This window comes from Caloenas nicobarica, chromosome 2 (assembly GCF_036013445.1).
Source record: "Caloenas nicobarica isolate bCalNic1 chromosome 2, bCalNic1.hap1, whole genome shotgun sequence".
NCBI lineage: Eukaryota > Metazoa > Chordata > Aves > Columbiformes > Columbidae > Caloenas > Caloenas nicobarica.
In genome coordinates, this window is record NC_088246.1 from 134,170,521 (window position 1) to 134,189,301 (window position 18,781).

At 40.4% G+C, this 18,781-nt stretch overlaps 1 protein-coding gene across 1 annotated transcript in view; it reads left to right on the top strand.

Moving 5' to 3' along the window:
* Nucleotides 1-580: 580 nt before the first annotated feature.
* The window catches only part of PKIA (cAMP-dependent protein kinase inhibitor alpha), a 41,986-nt gene continuing 23,785 nt past the window's right edge, over nucleotides 581-18,781 (top strand). Inside the window, exon 1 of the mRNA XM_065629961.1 lies at nucleotides 581-777. The gene's annotated coding sequence lies outside the window, so the exon portion shown is untranslated. The remainder of the gene's footprint in view (nucleotides 778-18,781) is intronic.

An 18,781-nucleotide genomic window follows, 5' to 3' on the forward strand; every position in this document is an offset into this window, starting at 1 on the left:
TGCGCGCCCTGAGGCCGAGAGGCGAGGAGGAGAGCTGGGCGCCCACACACAAGCGCACGGATTACAGCGTATTTTCCTTCAAAACAGAGACGCGCACACACACAAAGCTCTCCCGGGGGGAAGCTCTCTCTTGCCTCCAGCCCTGCAGGAGCCTGCCCTCCCCCGTTCCTCGCCGCTTAGCCCGGTACGACCGGGTCGGGCACGGCGGGGAGGCCGCAGCGCCGGACACGGGGGTGGCGGTTGGAGCGGGCCGCGCGCCACCGGCCGTTGGGCGGGAGCGCCGCGCCCCCCACGGCGCGCGGAGGGGACTCCCGCGGGGAGGGCTGGCGCGGGGCGGAGCGGCCCATCCTGCCGCCGTGCCCGGGGAGGGACCCTCGGCCGGCAGCCGCGCCGCCGGGGCACCGTGCCGCCTCTCGCAGCCTCCCAGGCAGTAGGGTGCGTGTAGCACCGCGGGAGTGCCAGCCCCTGGGGGGCGGGTGGGGCGCCAGGGCCTCGGGCGGAGGGGCCGTCTCCCCCTCCGCGGCGGGAGCGGAGTGCGGCGGCCCGGGCAGGGGGCGGGGAGGATGACTTCATGCCGCCGGAGCGCCGTGAATTTAGGAGCAGCAGCTGCCGCCGCTGCCGGCGGCGGGATGTGGGGGTGAAGTGACAGCGGGAGCTGCTACCGGCTGAGGGAGGGGCAGCGCCGGGCACCGCGCTCCGCCGAGCCCAGGGGCTCCAGGCCGCGACGAGCAGCCGCTGCGGGAGGGAGGAAGATGCGCTGAGCCGGTCGCTGGAAAGGTGAGCGGGAGCTGCCGGCGGCGTGCGCGGGGGCGGGCAGCGAGCGCTGCGGCGCTGCCCGGCTGGGGAGCCACGGCGCTGCCGCTGCGAACCGCCCGCCTCGGCTCACCCACTGCCGCGGCCGCTGCCTGCCCGCTGCCAGCGCGGGGAAGGCCGGCCCGGCGGCCCGGGAAACAGCTGCCGTGCTGCGTGCGCGCAGGAAGCGCCTGGAGCTGCGCTTGGGCAGCCGGCGTCCTTCTCCTTCTTTCTCCCCTGGCTCCCTCCAACAGCAGACGGGCTGCCCTCTCAGAAGCGCCACAGTGTTGCATTTTATCTTTCATTGCCAGGATGTGCGCTGGCTCGGTGCCAGCTCTCTGCTCAGCAGCCCGGGCTGCTCCCCTCACCCTTGTCCGATCCCGGGGAGGGGGCGTTTTGTGCGTGGCGCAGCGCGGGACGGGCGCGGAGGCGGGCAGGGGTGCGGGGCTGTGCGACAGGTGCGGGGCTGCGCTCCGGCCGGGCTCTGCGCGCCCCGGCCCCGTGTGCGTTCCTCGAGTGGCGCGGAAGACATCTTAGGGCAGGAAGATTTCAGGGGAACAGAAGCAAAAAGGATGTCGTCTCATTTACGTTCTTGGATTTGGAAGCTGCTTCACAGGAAACTAAAGGGAGTGTAGAAGTTGGAGAACCAGCCCTTTTGCCAAAATGGATTCCGTTGACTTTTTCGGGGACTTCTGTGTTGTTTTGTTTGTTTGCTTTCCATTTCTATCATCTAGGCCAAGGTTTGGGACAAACAAAATAGCAGCAAAATTCGAATGCCTTTGTTTGCTAAATGGAAGAATTAGTGAGTTGCTCTTCCATCATGTCACCTGTAGAAGTGGAAAAACAAAAGCACATGCAGCATTGTAGCTTGGCCATTGACATTGCACATCGTTTGCGGTACATACGCAGGTCTTAACGTTTGATGAATGGTCTTTTGGCATTGAATAGAGAGGGAAAATCTGCCTGGCCTACATACCTGTCTGATATGTTGGTGATTTGGAGGGGCTTTTTTTTCTTTGTTTGGCTCTAAAAAAGACTGCTCTAAAGCAGGCATGTCAATACAGGAGGCTGGGGTTGGTGTGCAGGGGCAAGTCATTAGAATGAGCACTATCTGCAGATAGTAGTGGTTAATGGCTCTACATGGTTTGGTTTGGAAGTGAAAACAATGATTGTGCCTCTGGGAAGAAAAGGAGAGAACGTTCATCTGTCCTTGAGGAAAAAAAAAAATAAGGAAACAGGATATTGGAAGCTGAAGGTTATTTTATTCAATGACTATTTACTTCTATGTTCATCTTAAAAGATCCTGTTACCCTGTGTATTCACAGAGCAGCTCACACAGTTGTGGGATCCCCAGTTGTGGTTGAAGCCTCTGGTCATGGTGCTAGAGTGAAAGAAGTAATACTTAGGGGGGTAACAGGCAGTGGCTTGGTCTGTTGTTGTTATGTCTGGGAAGATGTTTAAATACATGTATTTGCCTCAGTACTGTTGCTGGGTACGCAGAAGGCAAACAATGGCTACAGAGATGGGAAATGTGTATCAAAGACAATTGAGGCTTCACAAGGCTGAAACAGGGTGACTGGCAAATTGCGGTGTCAGACATCAGTTCAACAGACAAATCTTTGCTTTGAAGAACAGTCATTAACGATGACTCCATATAAACTTGTTCCTTTTAGGCATTCTGTGGCATATCCAATGTATTCATTTCAAGCGAGAAAAAAAATTCTCATTCCATCAAGCCTGTATCTCTCTTTACCAAACATTTACTTTGTTCCTGTAAAACACTTGGGAGTCTGAGTTATGACATCTCTATTGTTTTTTCCCTTTCTAGAAAAGAGCATTGCTGGCTGTTTCAGGGTTTGCAATGTTGTAGTCATTTGCTGATTTCTCCTCTAATTGCAGGAAACCATGTAGCCGAGTTCAGATACTCCTTATATTAGCCTGCCCATTCTGTATAAAGTAAATTCCTTCACTGAAGAGAGCATTAAGTAATGGTCTCCCATTCTGTTGTTGCAAAAACAGGGTAGTATGAATACTCATTAAGGTTGACACATTGTTAGCATAGTAAATTTAGCTCTTTGTGCTTCCTGGCAAAGCTAAATAACATTTCAAAAGACTGTTAGTTAACTTCTTTTAAAACAGTGTGGTGGAGTAGTTGACCAGGAGCCATGCACGATCATAGATGTGAGTGTACATCTGATTGCTTTGACACTGAAACCTTGAATTGCTTTTGTTTTCATCTTATGTGTACTCCAAAGACAGATTGTGTAATCATGTAGAACGCAAGAGTGCATGTGCACGTGTGCATAGAAAATATGTGTATCTAATTATCAGTGTGAATTTAGTTCAATGGTGTAACTGATGTAAATCTGCTTCCTACAGACTTCTGTTCCAGAATCCTCTTCCTGTTACAGTAACTTCCATACCTCTAGCAAGCAAAGAAAAGCATCTTTATGGTGATTAATCTGGGGCAGCAGCCCCACTGACTGGAAGAGCAGCCTAGTTGGCCAGCTGGTTGATGCCAGACAGACTGGGTAGCAGCTGAGATTTAGCTGCCTTTTCCTCAGAGGGTCTGCTATTTTGGAACTCTTCATCTGGGTTAGTTCTTCAAATTTGTAAGAGCTTAATTATTTTTGAGATTTCTAGGCCACAGTCAGCCTTTGAACCGGCAAGTTCCTTTGACCAAATTTATGAGTAGGGGCCAGATGAGTGTGTTTGCATAAGGCTTCTTTCCTTAGGAGAACAAACTGGAAAACCTAGTAACCTTGAATGCACTTGAAATTGCAGAGGTTTTATTTCACTTGTGATCTTTTCCAAGAGCTGAAATTAAACAGTTCAGTTAATATATTTTCTATTATTATGAGAATGTTTTAAGCTGATGTTCTTAAATTCTGTTTGAACTAACTGAAATAACCACATTCCAGAGCAAGCATGTAATTTTTCAGTTATGTTGTTACTAGGTATTGAGTTGGATTATTTTCCCCAAATCAAGAATTCCTTAAAGGAAGGTTTGAGCAGGCTGTGAGTGGACAGATATTATACAATGAATCTAAGGCTATGTACTTTGGCATGTGCAAAAAATCAAGAGTATTTTAACAGTAGTTATACCATTTTTTCTTCTGAAGAATAAATGTATTGACACTTTCCAAATGCTTACCCTTTATGTGCAGTAGCTAACATTTCTAGGTGAGAAAAATTTTCTACCTGAGAAGTAAATGCCAGGCATAAACTTAAAGTTTATCTCCTACTATGCAAATGGATTTCATGTTGGACATTATTGTGAATAGAAGATCTTTGTATGAGTGGCCAGTCAATTGCAAACGTAGCAATTGCAAACAAGCACTAGGAGTTTTATCCATTTATAATATATTAGTGGTGGAAATAAGACAGGCATTAAGTATCTTCGTATCTTGAATTAGACCTTAGCACTTCACAACCCAGGTAATGAGCCCCTGAGTTTAATATCTGGAATATGGAGATAGAAGTGCAGCGTTCATGTATGTTTCTTGCAAAAGCGTGCTGATTTAAGCCTTTCTCTTAAAGAGGACTGCATGTGACAGCTACACAAGCATGAATCCATTTATATGTATTAGTTTCGGGATGCATTGAGGGACTAGTTTCAAGAAAGTCTTCATAGTGTATGCTCTTAAAAAATGACACTATTCGAACAACATTATAAAAGAAAAGATCTGATTGAACAAAAACTGTATGCTTCCAGTATATATCCTTGTCTTTAAACGTAGACATATCAGAGGAGAAAGTAACACAAAATGGACTCTCTCATAGAAGAGCTGGTGCAAATCTCCCAGCCAAATGCCAGATCAAATAATTTTGGTTTTCTTCCTTTAATTCTCATAGTAGAACCAATAAGATATGATAGTATTTTTTGTCCTCCCTATCATACTGGAGATAAGCTGCATTTCTGAGCTGGTCGCATTTCTGCAGTGGTAAAATGATTCTAGTGTATCTCTGACCTCCTCCATGCGTGAACAAAGTATAAAACATGAACTCTGCAGATGAGCTGCAGTGGAAGAATTTCTATGTCAGCCAGGGTGTAGTTCTGGCTAGTAGAATTTGTTCTGTTTTCTAACCTTTATTAAAACAAATTTAAACATTGGTTACATTGCTGTTCTTTGGCTTTACAGGACTCATAGGCAATTTAACCTGCCCTGTGTTCAGAAGTACTTCAAAGCAACTGGCTGTTCTTTGCACAGTTATGCATCCCCTTCTGCACTATAGTCCCAGTGATTCATCAGATGTGATAGGCAAATAGGTCTAATTCCAACATACAGTTTTAATTTCTCATACTTTGACTACTTCTTTTGTCACTTCTTTGTTCTAGCAACTATTCCAAAAGACCGAAAGGTACATCAAAGTTATCTCAGCAGCTGTTAGCTAGCCTGTAAAATGTGCTGCAGCTTTAATGAGATCATATACATCTTAATAGATCTTTATAATTATATATACATTATATAATATATATCTATTTGCTAACTATTCACTCATTTGCCTTCTACCTCCTACAGAATTTCCACTTACACATATGGTGAGCACATAACTGTGGTGAAACTATCTCACCACCTGTTGTTTTAAAATAGCACAGATGCTTATTAATGGTCCTTCCATGATACTGTTTATAGTACATGTTAAACCTCACTTAAAATACCGTGGATCATATTGGTAAAGGATATTATTACTTCAGCAGCAGCCTTAAATTGGTTCCTGTTCAGCATGTCTACTCAACTTGTTTGTTGTAGGTAGGAGAGAAGTAAACTTCATAGAAAAGTCAAAGCTATGATGCTTAATGAGAAAGCTGTCAGTGAATCCTGCACAAGGTGTTCTATGAAAATAACTGCTGCTGTTTAGATAGCTGATCAACCCGAAGAACTGCAAAAAGTATGAGTGCAGAGATTCTCTGCACTCAGAAGTCTTGAGCTCAGCTGGTGTGAACTCCTTAAGGCTCAAAAGCAGATTTTTCACACTTCAAAGCAAGGGAAAGTAAATAATGGCAGAACTTGAGCCTTGATCAAGAGCGTCTCCTGGTATGTCTTTTTTCCCCATGGAAAAGTCAGCTCTAAACTAGATTTAGGTAAACAAATTTCCCATCAATTCTCTGTTTTCTTTGTTTAATTTAATGAGTGACTTTGATTCTCAATTTTACTTTCAAAGAATTTCTAGAGTTCTACCTAATATTTTTTGTCTGTAACTCTCTAGATTGTGGGTTTTTTTCCAGACTTGGTCAAAGTAGAAAATAAAAATGTATTCCTACTTTAAAATTATCTATCCACAAGTGGCAGAAGAAAAATTATTGATTTTAAGTGGCAGTTCACTATCATCCTCACTTCACTCAGATGTAAATTTAAAAGGACAATCAGGATAAACAGACTGTGCTACTTTCAAGCACTCCAAAGTGCTTGCTTTAGACACAGAAGAATTCCTGATATCTGCATGTTGCTAGTGAATTCCAAAAAAAGGCTGTTATGTGCTGCAAAAAAATACATAACAAGAAATGGAATTAAAGATGCCTTATTTGTGTTTAGCAAAAGCTCTTAGGAACTGCTAGAAAGTGTCCTTTTTTAAATGAAATATATATGGACACTTTTTTTCCTGTGGTGCATGGCAGATGGCATTGATTGCTTGCGTTTAGTATAGCTAGTAAATTAAAAAATACTTGTTCATTCTAGAACGGTGACTGTCAGATGCCTGTTCAACTGTATAGGATGGACAAAAACCTCTTCTAGTTCAGAAAAGCTGTGTGGCACATCATTATTGTTGTAGCCTGTAAGAATATAAAACTGCTATTAAAATAAGACCACTGGCAAAATTCCAGCAAAGGATGCTTACAGAAGTAATGCATAAATTAAATTGAGTAATCTTCTTTTGATACAGTCTTCCACTGTTTGGTGCTCAGCATTGATTAAGAGTTCTGGGACCATAAATAATGTTTGCAGTATTACATTTAATCGCAGGGGGCATCGTGTCCTCACTGAATGTGCTTGGTTGGTCTGATTTATGTTCTCAGCCTCCACAGTATCTTTTGGCAGTTACATGTTTCAGTGGATGTGGAGTGTAAAGAAATAAAGTCTCTTTGTTTTGCCTTAAAATTTGTTGCCTAATGATGTAATTGGAGGCCCTCTTAACTGTAATGATGTGAGAAATGTTGAACAATTGTTTCCATTTCAGTTTCTCATGAGTCATGATTTCACATACCTATCACATTCTCTTTTTCCTCAAAAACAGTGTTGTCTTGGTCTTTTTATTCTCTCTACGTGTATAGACTGTTCCATATCTGATTCATTCTTTATCACTTTTTAATATACTTCCTGCAAGTGCAATGGTCACAATTTAGAAACCCTGTTTAGTAGCATGATAATTTCTATTTGTGTTCCATTCCTTTCCTAGAGTTTTTACTATGCATACTTTTTTCCACTTACTAACTACATGTTTCATTTGGGCTGATTTCTTGTGTCCCTGTTAGGTTAACTTTCATTTTAGGATCAGTTCAATAATATGTTTATATGACTGGAAGGAACTGGCAGAAGGCATAAAAGTTGATAGCTTGATATCAGAAATGTATATTTTCAATGTAAGAAAGAACAAATGGTAGTGTTGTTGCCCTATAGAGCAAGAAAGATTCGGCCACAAACCCTTCCTCTGTTTTGTGTTACTCTTGTTTTAAAATAGCGGAATGATGGCAGCTTTACCGATTTGGGCTAATGTTTGTGAGCTCAGACATGGCAAGCAGACAATGAGAGAGAATAGAATTCATTAATGCATATAAGAATTGGAGCATGTGAAAAGATTTCGGACTCTAAAAGGCAGGCATAATGTGAAACACTTCATTTTTAAAAAACAAACAAAAAACCAAACTAAAAATAGACTGCGTTTTAAGTAACTGTTATTTGTAAGGTCTCATGGAGTCAAAGCATAAGAGATATGAATGGAGTAAGCATGAATATAGAACATGTATGACTTGAGAAAGAGAGATAGCTTATCAAAATTGATTACAGCATGCCTTAAAAGCCTAGGGAAACCACAGCTTTTTGTCAGTGAAGTAAGCCCATCTTATCGTATATTTGTTTATATACAGGCTACTAATGTTTACATTCAGTTCTTAGACAAACAGCAAAACCTTTTCCAAGCAGAATATTTATCCTGAACAGGGAGTCCTCTAAGTTGTCCTGAATAGCTAAGATGCCTTGCTGAAAAGTTTTTTTTTTTAAATTGTATTTATTTGCCTGCAGGGAGTTCACACGTTGATCTGTTGAATGGCAGCTATAATATTATAAGGTAGTAAAGAATTGTATAGTGCCAGTGTCATTCACTCTGAGTGACAACGAGAAAAAATAATCCCACCACTGCTATGTGTCCTTTTGGATGGTAATTTTTGTATCTATACCTAATGTGGTACTACTAGGGCCTGACTGAGGCAACGGCAATATTCTCTTGAATTTTAGAAAAGCAAACCCACTGATATAAATGGTGAAAAACAGGTGCAAAGTATTCACCCATCCCCAACACATGCAGAGAACATCTCCAGAACAAATAAAGTTTGAACGGGTATTTATAGAAGATGAGCATGATAGCCATGCACCCGAAGGAACACAGATACTGTATAAGAAATTTAAGCATGTAACATCACTTCCTCACTGATACTTTATTATTCATTGGATGTTTGTGTAACAATAGGCTTTTAATATATTGAAAGCTAATAATGGGGAATGATTTCATTAGCACATAAGAAAGGAATTGCATGAAGATATTTTGTATGGTATAATGCATTAGCTAATTGTCACTCTAGAAGAAGATACTTTTCAATTCTACACTCTGCACGTCTACACAATTGCTGTATAGACCAAAGAGCAAGAAGAAGCGGTTCTGTTATGGCTCTTTTCTCAGATACTGGGGAAATGCATTATTTATATAGCACCTTTTATCATGGAAGACCTCAAAAGACTTTACAGCACTTCCATTTTCATTGACAGAATTTGCAAGTAAGGGATGAAAGCTGTTATTTAAACATTGTTTTCCCACAGTTGTATAGCTGATAAGACTGCAGATCAGAGAGTTATTTATGCTAATCTCCAGAAAAAAGGTACTGATTTCTGATAGCATGGTTCAGCGTGCTGCAGCAGTCATTTCCTTCCAAGCAGAAAATTCTCTTTCCTATCACTTTTGTGCTTCATAGAAGCGATTTTTAAAGGCCATTCATCCATTACAGGCTGCAGCTCTGCTTCTCAAGCAGTGTTTTTACTGGGACAACACACTATGCAAATGTATTTTCTCTAAGTTTACTGTTCTTCTGTCCTCCTCTAGCCTTCTTGGTCTGGCTAAGTGAGGCGCTGATACTTGTTTTGTACATTTGGTTGGTTGGTTGGGTTTTTTCGGGCGGGGAGGGGAGGGTTGGTTTTTGTGAGGTTTTTTGTTGTTGTTGTTGGTTTGGGGTTTTTGTCGGTTTGGTTTGGGGTTTTTTTGGTTTTGGGGGTTTTTTTTAGTGAATTTTGTCAGTAAGTAAAACTTTTGAGTTTATAGTTGAGTCTGTCTTGGTAGCATAGCATTTTGTAAATATGTGTTATTAACTACCCTCTCATTTACTTGGAGACTAAAAGATTGCATACCTTAAACAAATGCATGTGATTTCTTAAGCAAACTACGAGGCAAAATTCTAGAAAGAAGAAAATTTTATCACTGTTCTAGGGCTGTCATCCAGATGACTGCTTATCTTCCTGTGGTGGTATGTTGCATTCATTTCGTCCTGCAGTGGGAGGGAAAAAGTGCCAAAAAATGTCCAAGTTTCCCCTGCTTTCCAGGCTGTGTGATCTGAGCCAATTACTGAACATCATTACTGAATGTCGTGTGTTCTTTGAGCCTTAGGCAGCACCTGAGCACCTCATTTTGGTGTCTAGGGATGCTTTGGGAAAGTAAGTTCTTCTCTCCAGCTCCTGAGAGGGTCAGTTGCCCATGTCTCTGCGCTTAGTAGTGATTCATTACACTCTCCTCACAGGGCTGCTCTTCAGTATCTTCTCTCATAATTCTATTCTTATGTTAATTTTGTTGTCAAGTATGGGGTTTTTGAGGGGTTTTTTGTTTGTATGGAATGGGTATCAGCAAGATCAGAGTTGCAATCTTTGCTTTAAGTTAAACAGTGTCTGCGAATACTTCTGAGTACTAGAACAGTTTCATATATAACTCTTCAACTGCTGCCAAGGATTTTGGTACATTTTTGGCTTGTGTCAACTTGTTCTCCTGAACAAGCCCAAAGCTTGGTCTGGGAATTGGTGAGAATTAGGTGCCATTTCCCAGTAGGTAATTTGAATGTTGTTTAGAAAATAAATTCTCCTATTAGCAGCCTTCTAGTTTACCTGACTTTCCCTTTATGTGGTTGCTGTTGAGGCAGGCCATATTTTCAGCTAATTTGTCTGGCTTTTCTCAGTTCAAACTGATGAAAACAGTGGACGCTTTCTATGCATCCTGTGACATCTGTTTTTCAACTGATGTTCCTTCTGTGACACTCTCCTTGAATGCTTACTTAATCATATCTGCCATTCATTCTATTGAAGAAATTTCAGCTTCCCATCCCCCTTTCTGAAGTATTCCTGTTCTGCTCAGAGACCAGTAATTCCAGGGAAAAGTTCTAATTCATTTTTATTCTCTGAGCACATTTGAAGGCCTTGTCAATGAAGGCAGATATACAGAAATAATTTGGAGTATCATGGATTTCACAGTAACATTTGTAGAGGCTTTCAGTAGTTTCACTCTCTACATGTGTTTGGTTTGTGATGTGAAAATCCAAGAGAAGTCGTAGTTTAACACCTGAGTTTTATTGATTATCCCCATATAGTGTTAATTTATAAAGGTAATTAACATTCTGATAACAGTGGCCAGAATGCTAGGCTATTATTTTTACCAAGGTTAGTCTCTCTCAAGAGGTTCTTGTGAAAGTAAGGACATAGATGTGGACAGGTTGTAAAGGTTAGCATAAGCAGGAGTTAACTGTCACCAGAAGAATGGGAGGGTGAATCTAGTGAGGGTCTTTCTGGATAAGTATAGGACTTAACTTATTTGTACATGCATACTGATGTTGATATGTCAGTTTGAGCAGTGGGTGAGTTTTTTCGCTCCTCCACACAAAGTGCCTTCTCTGTGGAACTCATGAGTGTGAGACCAGTATGAGGGAGGGAAGAAGTAGTTCCTTTTATAAATATAAGTAATAGCAAAATTCAAGTAACCAAAAGTAAAGGTAGCTGTGATCACTACTCTGAACTTTTCCTCTTTTTTTCAGCATGTGTATGTATTTGGGTGGTAGTCAGGTGCTTCTATCTTATAGTTTGGGCATAAAGACTTCTTACAAACTAAGGAACAAAGGCTTCTGTGTTTGGTTTTTTGTTTTGTTTTTCTTTTAGGTTCCTATTTTTCTCTCCAGCTAGCTAGCTCATTTAAAGCTAAAATGTTATGCTTGGCATGGAGGCTGTTCATACTCAACCCAGCTGGTATATCACTAAATGAAAAAGTATTCATGGAAGCATGAAGATTCAGTAGGATTAAATAGCAAAGCATAAGGGGTTTATTCCATGCCGGAGCGGCCTTTGAAAGCTAAAAGCAAGCTAAAGAAAGAGGCATTAATTGTGGCAAGTTAACATGTAAAATGGGAATCAGAAGAGAAGACTCTTTAAATCCTTGCAGCTACTGAAAGTATTGAATCAGAGGTCTTCGGTTTACAAGTGATCAAGTATAAAGAGAGATAGAAAAGAAGCCCATTAAGGATAAAGAAAAATTGTTAAAGTGGCTGTTATGTACCTCCCCATAATCAGCTGTCTGTGAAAAGGGTTTATTCTCTCGTACTCTTGAGTGTGGTTTTAGACATATTTGATCAGAAGTGTTGGTTATTTGAGGTGACATGGATGACATCTGAGAGTGAGACACAGATGAAATCAGTATCCTTGTGCTTCTATAAATAAAGAAGATTGCATGCAAGGCCTTGCTGAATGCTGGCTTGTCTGTTAACTGAAAGGGCTGGGTATTTACAAGTTTAATTCAAGTCTTCTTCATTCAAGTGGTTTATTGTTCAAAACCTAACCAAAGCAGAACATAGGTCATTTTGTGTCTCTCCCTGTTTACTGACTGCTCCAAGAGCTTCACGTAGAACTTAATGAAAACACATTCTGGGTTTTGTAGTCATTTGCTTGGTTTCACCTGGGAAGTCTGCACACAACTATGTCTGACAATAATCAGTTACTTCTGAAGGATCCTTCGTCATCCTCTGAAAATCCTTTTGTCTCTGAACACAAGAGAAATAAACCAACACTGGAATAAGCTCTAAAAACGCCAAGTTGTGTGCTGCACCATCTGCACTTGGGTCATCCACAGCGCACCTACTTGGACTGTGCACAGAAACACGCCCTTTCCATGGAAACTGGAATGGTGATGCACAGAATGGGAATGCCTAGGTCTCATCCTGACATTTAATCGTGAAAAGTCTACAAAGTACTCGTGAAACAGGCAGCTTTAAAGTAACTGGGATCTCTTTTTTGGTCTCACTGACTGGCATGTTTTGCTGCTTTTTCTACAGTCAAGCTTTTTTTGGAGTTTCTTCTCATCTCAAAATGATAGAAACTACTCTACTACCTGCACTGAGCAGTATTTCAGCCCCTCTATTTGCTGGAGCCTCTCCAGCAGGATCTACCAGACAATATGGCTTACCCCAAGCTTTCGGATGGAAATACCTGTTTTGGCAAGTAATTTCTATTTCCACAATTGCTTGGAATATGATGTGCTTGGTGGTTTCTCATCTATCTGAAGCAGAAGGAAAAGTACCTACTTACATGTGAGGCCTGTCTCAACATTCAAACATCCTGCCAGGTGCGTTGAGGGAGCTAAAATGGCTTTACTTCAAACAATCCATTTCAGAAAGAAAGTAGTTTACCAACTTGTCATTTATAGTCTTCACTATTTGAAGTGCCTTTCTGACAAGATACTTCATATAATAACTGAAATAATTTTTACTCCTTCCTCAAGCTTCTTAGGAGAAGTCATAGGCAAGAAAGTTTGGTGTTTGTTTTTTTTTTTTTTTTTATCTCCAAGGGAGACTTTTCTACAAGCATCTGAAGTCCGTTTATTTCTGTGAAACTTCTATGGCATCCTTCTCATCTTCTAATGACATCTGTAACCAAGTTGACAGTCTGTTTCTGTTATTGTATTTCTATAAGCTACCAAAAAAAAGTGGAATTTTTTTGTCCCACATTACTGGGTACAACTGGCTCAAAAAAACCCAGCGGTGCCACCCAAATTCAAATTAAACTGCTCACCATTCCTTCTTTGATGGTCCTGTACTCTTCACTTGAGTATTTTGGAATAGCAAGGAAATTACAGGAGTCAAAAGAAAAATAATATAGTCTTTTTTATAAAAAAGGATAAGTACAATGACTTGGTTATGAAGGTCTGTTGATCTGATGTGAATCCCAGGCAAAACAGCAGAAAAAGCTATGTATCCTTTTCATTTATGGCTTTGAAGGACAGGATTATAATTAATGCAAATCACTGATAGTTAATGAAAAAAAGGTCATTTTAAAGTGACCCTGACACATTGGCTTTATATATTTTGGAGGTTACAAGTTTGGCTAAAGGAAATAGGCTTAATAGTGTATTTTACTCGGTGAAAACTGAAGTTAATGTTGTTTCATGTCTACCAACTCAAATACCTCTTGTATGTTACCTGCTAGGTTTGCTGTTTAGTTCCAGATGCCAGGCAACACAGTGGTAGATGGTTACAGCAGAATGTATGATGTGTTAAGTTCATACCTATGTCTTGCCCACTGGAACTTTTTTATACCTGTCATATAGGTGTGATGAATGCCTTCCCAACAAATTTGTGGTGGTGGTTCAATCAGTACTGGCCCAGACTGTAAGCAGCTGCTTCTAGGTTCGCTGTGAAAAGATTTCTAAAAAATGGAGTAGTTACTAGAGGCTTATCTGCTCAGAAAATACCAATGAGTATCTATGTGATGAAGAATATCTGGTTTTCCCTTTCTTGCTCAGTCTCTGCAATGGTCCACAATGTTTGTAGTTGTTCCTTTACCTTTCTCTTTCTTCCCTGACCTCCCCCCACACCAACAAAGATAAGCAAGGGGGGAGTTTTTCCTCCAGTAGAAAGTAAAAAGATAATTCAGAAGTGCTCCAAAGACCTGTAAAGATAGAATCATAGAATAGTTTGGGCTGGGAGGGACTTTCAAAGGTCAGCTAGTCCAATCCCCCTGCAATGCACAGGGACATCTTCAACTAGATCGGGTTGCATATCTGGAGATCTACATGATTTCATACAGCCTTCATATTTTTACCAATGGAAAATTTTGTTTTTCTATCAATAACTTACCTTGACATAGAAATTTTCAATCTTTATATTGAAATAGAACTTTGAAAGCAAAGAAATGAAAATTATGTTTACTTGTTCAGAAATGTTGGTAGTCAGATTGTTTGAATATAGCAAATTTGTCAACAGTACCCTAAATTAGCTCTTCATAAGGCTCAATAAGCGTATTTGTTAAATGAAATCAAGGACAGTATAAAGAGGATTGTGAGTTCTTGGAGGCCATATTAAAGACCTGTATGACTAGTACTTTTTTTTTGGCTTATTATATGTAATGCATATGTCTTCATGTTCATTGCAAATTTATGTATTAAATCCACCAAAATGATCACTTTCTTGCTGGAAAACTATGAAACTGTTGAAACTGAAACTGGGCATTTTTGTTTCTTTCCATATGACTCATCACTTTGTTTGCCTTTTAAATGTGTTATACCTCATTAATTCCTTGTGATTGCATTGTGTGTGTTGGTTCTTTCTACTTTGTTTGTACTGGACAATGTGAACTTTTTATTTGTCTTTTTGCATTTTGAACTTTGGTACAGATTGTTCTCCATTACAGCTCCTTGTTCCATCTACAACAGCGTAAGATTCTTTCAGACATCAGCATGTTGCCTAAAAGTCAAGAGGGGGACTTAATGTCACATTTTCCTTACTTTTTGTATAGTAGATATAATGAAGGCTTGACTGCTGTGAAAACAGAAGACTGCCAGCTGTGCAATATTTGTGTTATCTAGTAGCATGAAGAGGACCTCTTGTATAAGTTGCAGTCAGAGGATGCTAACATTAATTAATGAAAATGGTATGAGAAACACAAGATGAAGAAATGTGAAAAAGGTCACCAATTATGAATAAAATCATTTGATGAGTCTCTGAGAAGCAGCTTGTAAAAATATAAAACAACAACAAAACAACAAAAACCCCTTTAATTTATAAATTACTTGGTTTTCAGTGCTGTGGCCAGACCTTTGCATAAGAGTTACCTTTGTAGAATCCTTTGTCTTCAGCCTCTAGCAATTCCAGCTCACTGTTATTGTATGCCTCCCCTTTTTGTTTTCTCTCGAAGGACAGATATGAATGTCAGCTCTGTGCTCTGGACCGTATGTCTGAGTGATTGCTTCATACTATACATCTACTGCCTTTTTTTTTCCCTAGCTTCTTTTACAAATTCATAGTTGAAAAGCAAACTCACTCAAAGGCTTTCATGATTGCAATATACTAATGAGGAAACCTCACTGCAAAAATGCATTATGATGTCATTTTTTCTAGAGACTGCTAACAAATGGAATTTCTTACTGCTTTTTTAATTTAAAATGAATTTTTGAAGCAGTAGAATAATTTTTTAAGATCATATTTCAATGCCTACTTGCCCTATGTATTCCTAAGGCCTTCTCTAGTGTGCCAGTTTATAATGGTGATCGTCATTCTGCCTCCTGTAGTATGCTACCCAGCTTGTAGATCAGATATATGTGTAAGACTTTATTAGGTAGAATATGTGTATGTGTTAGTAGCAAAATACATAGCAGTGTTTCTCTTTCAGCTATCATCAAGCTCAAGGCCAAAGAATGTATGTTCTTGCAAATTTAGGAGTTAAATATGCAAAAACTTCATCTTCTCTTGAGAAATTAAATATTTCTGGCTTTATGGGCCAAATCTGATGAGAATTCAACCAGTGAAAATTCTCCAGTAAAGTTAATTAAAGCTGGTGTCCTGAGAATGCTTTGCATTAATTTTGTATCAGATTATACTGCTACTTTTTGCAACCTTAATTAATCAAATCCTAATGGTTACTCAATCTGTAGCAGTGTTTTGGGCTTAAAAAAATATCAGGAGGCATGTTTCTAATTGAATATTGGTATCTGGAGAGGGAAGGAGTAGATATTGGTCCTCTTTTCCAAAGGGGGAATAGACTGAGTGGGGGAAGAGAAAGAGGTAAAGGGCAGCTTGTCCTTTAGGACAAGAAACAGCAGCAAAAGGCAGACAGCAAAGTAATTAACAGGTCTTTCTCCAGAAGAGAAGGTGGCCTTTACTGTGCCTAATTACACAGGCTGTGATTTAAAACATACTGTCTTCATCTCACAGTTGGATCTTTCAGTACCTGGTTCGTGCAGGCAGTCTGCTTAAGTTTTAGGCCTGTGAGCAGATATGTAGGTAGTCTCTGCCTGAGACCACAAGCTGAGAAGACAGATTGCCGTGCAAAGAATTAGAATTCTCATGCTTTGGGGATTAGTGTTGTAGATCAATCATTTGTAGATTAATGGCTTTGGTCTGTGGTGTTAGTGTTTTGAACTGTACCAGAACACAAAGGAATATCAACTTGAGTCTAAACCTGAGCTGTTATCCTCCAGCAAGTAAAGGGCTAAATTCTGATTTTTATAAACTCTATGCAGATATGTGATTAAAGGGAAAATATCTAGTTATTCGTATTATATATCAGGAACAAGCAAGTCTACTGTAGGCCAAACTAATGCCTGGGAATCATCTTGCCAAGGCTCAAATGTGCATATAAGTTGAGAGCTGTATTTCACCTATGACATGGTGACAGCGGCAATTTCTTAAACTCGCTAATCATGGATTAAACAATGTTTCTGTCAACCAGTACCCTTTGCTTCTACGGTGCTTTTAATGAGACTGGGCTCCTGAGCCAAGAAAATATCCAGGAACTATTAATACATGTACCTTTTAGAAAACTGAATTCAAGACTGTAATCTTTCCTATTTTATTTAAAAACTAGGAGCATCTCGAACAGCTTGCCAGAGTCTTTCTCTTTCTATGTGCATACCATCTGTCTCTCACCTAAGACTGTTTGTGATCTGGTAACTAGGACTCTCTGATCTTGAACTCACTAAGAATGAGGCAGCAGTGGGCCATTGCTGTCATTGGACCACTGGGTACAAAATGGATATTGACACACCAACTCAAGCTTAGTGGAGGCTACCAAAACCATTATGAGGCTGGAACACATGATCTATGAGCAGGGGCTGAGGGAACTAAGTTTGTTCAGTGAGGAGAAGATGCTACAAGGAGAATTAACTGCACTACTCAAGGAGGGGTGGTAGAGATGATGTAGGCTTTTTTTGGAGGTGTACAGCAAAAGGGTAGGTGGCGATGGTCACAAGTTGTAATGAGAGAAATTCTAACTACATGAAAGAGAGATCTTTCGTTGAAAGAATGGTTTAGTACTGGTACGCGTTGTCCAACATGCCTGGGGAGCCTCCATCCTTAGAGATACTCAAAATTCATCTGGAGTCTCTGAGCAACCAGACTGAAGTTTGAAGTTAGCTTAGCTTTGAGCAACAAGAACTTGATGGCCTCCAGATGTCCCTTACAGCCAAAGTTTTTCTACGATTCAGAGGGATCTGTTGATATACTGGGTTTGCCTATACAGACCTATGAGTCCTGACTCAGGATCTGAGTTTAACTTAATACCTTCTGTGTGGAGATATAGAAGAGAATCTAATTGCTTCTCTAACATATAATAGCCTCATGTCAAAGAGGGAGGAGATCTGGACTCCAGACTGTCCTCAACCTCAACTGAGGAACCTGAACCAATATCCAAGGAGAGGACAGAACCACCAGTATAAAAGGTGTGTTGAAACTGGTTTATTGTGTATAAGCACAATTGCTTGCTTTCTGGTTCTGTGCTGTTTTGCAGACAAGAGAATGCCTGAGTCTGTAGTCTGTGATTTATATGCTAAAAACCAGGAAGACTCCACTTCTGGATCATGCTCCTTAAATTATATTTGTTGTATTTAATTGACTGTGCAGTAAAATTTATGAGCAGTTCTGGAAGTCATTCTAGCTCTAGGTGTTATGCACAAGACAAGCTTTTCAGTCACTCAATGCTTATTTCACAGGAATAAGCTGATCTAAGATCATGCAAGAGACTTGCCCCACAGAAAGTATCCAAATGCAGTAGAACAATACTCAGTTGCCAAGATGATATGGTTCTCAAACTTCTACTTGAGGAACAGAGCTATGGCAAGCTGGTATTCTCTGTAACCTGTGAGACATGACCACATTGTTCTTAGTGAAGAGATTGCTTCTGTTTCCCTTAAAGCTGCCACACAAAGTGAAATTCTCACTAGGACAATGAGATGTAAACCAATAAGCAATTTCATATTTGTTAATGAATTTGTCATTGTTTAATTACCACACTCTGGTGACGTGTGACAACTGGCGTTGCAAACTAAATTTATCCTCCTATCAAATCCACCCACCTAGAAGATATTCAGGAAAAGCTTCATCACGTGCTGAAATCTGTGAAATCGAAACCAACCCTGGGAAGTAAATTAATTTAAATAAATAACTGTATATCATTCAAACTGCACTGGTGTGGGACAAGAAACAACAGAAATTAAGCAAAGAGTGTAGAAGGTCATGATTTTGTACTGGTTTGGTTTGTTTGTTTTCTGTGTGTGTTTGTTTGTGGTGGTGGTGTTGTGGTGGTTGTTTTGTTTGTTTGTTCTTTTTTGTGGATGTTACCAACTCTGTTCTAGGAGACCTTGTAGCTTCCTTTCCTGATGTGTATTCACTTTCAGCAAGTGCCAAAGTCCTTCTGCACAGGTTTCTTAAGGAAAGGTAGTGAAAAATACTTGTTCTGGAAGGAGAAAACACCTTTTTTTCTGGGAA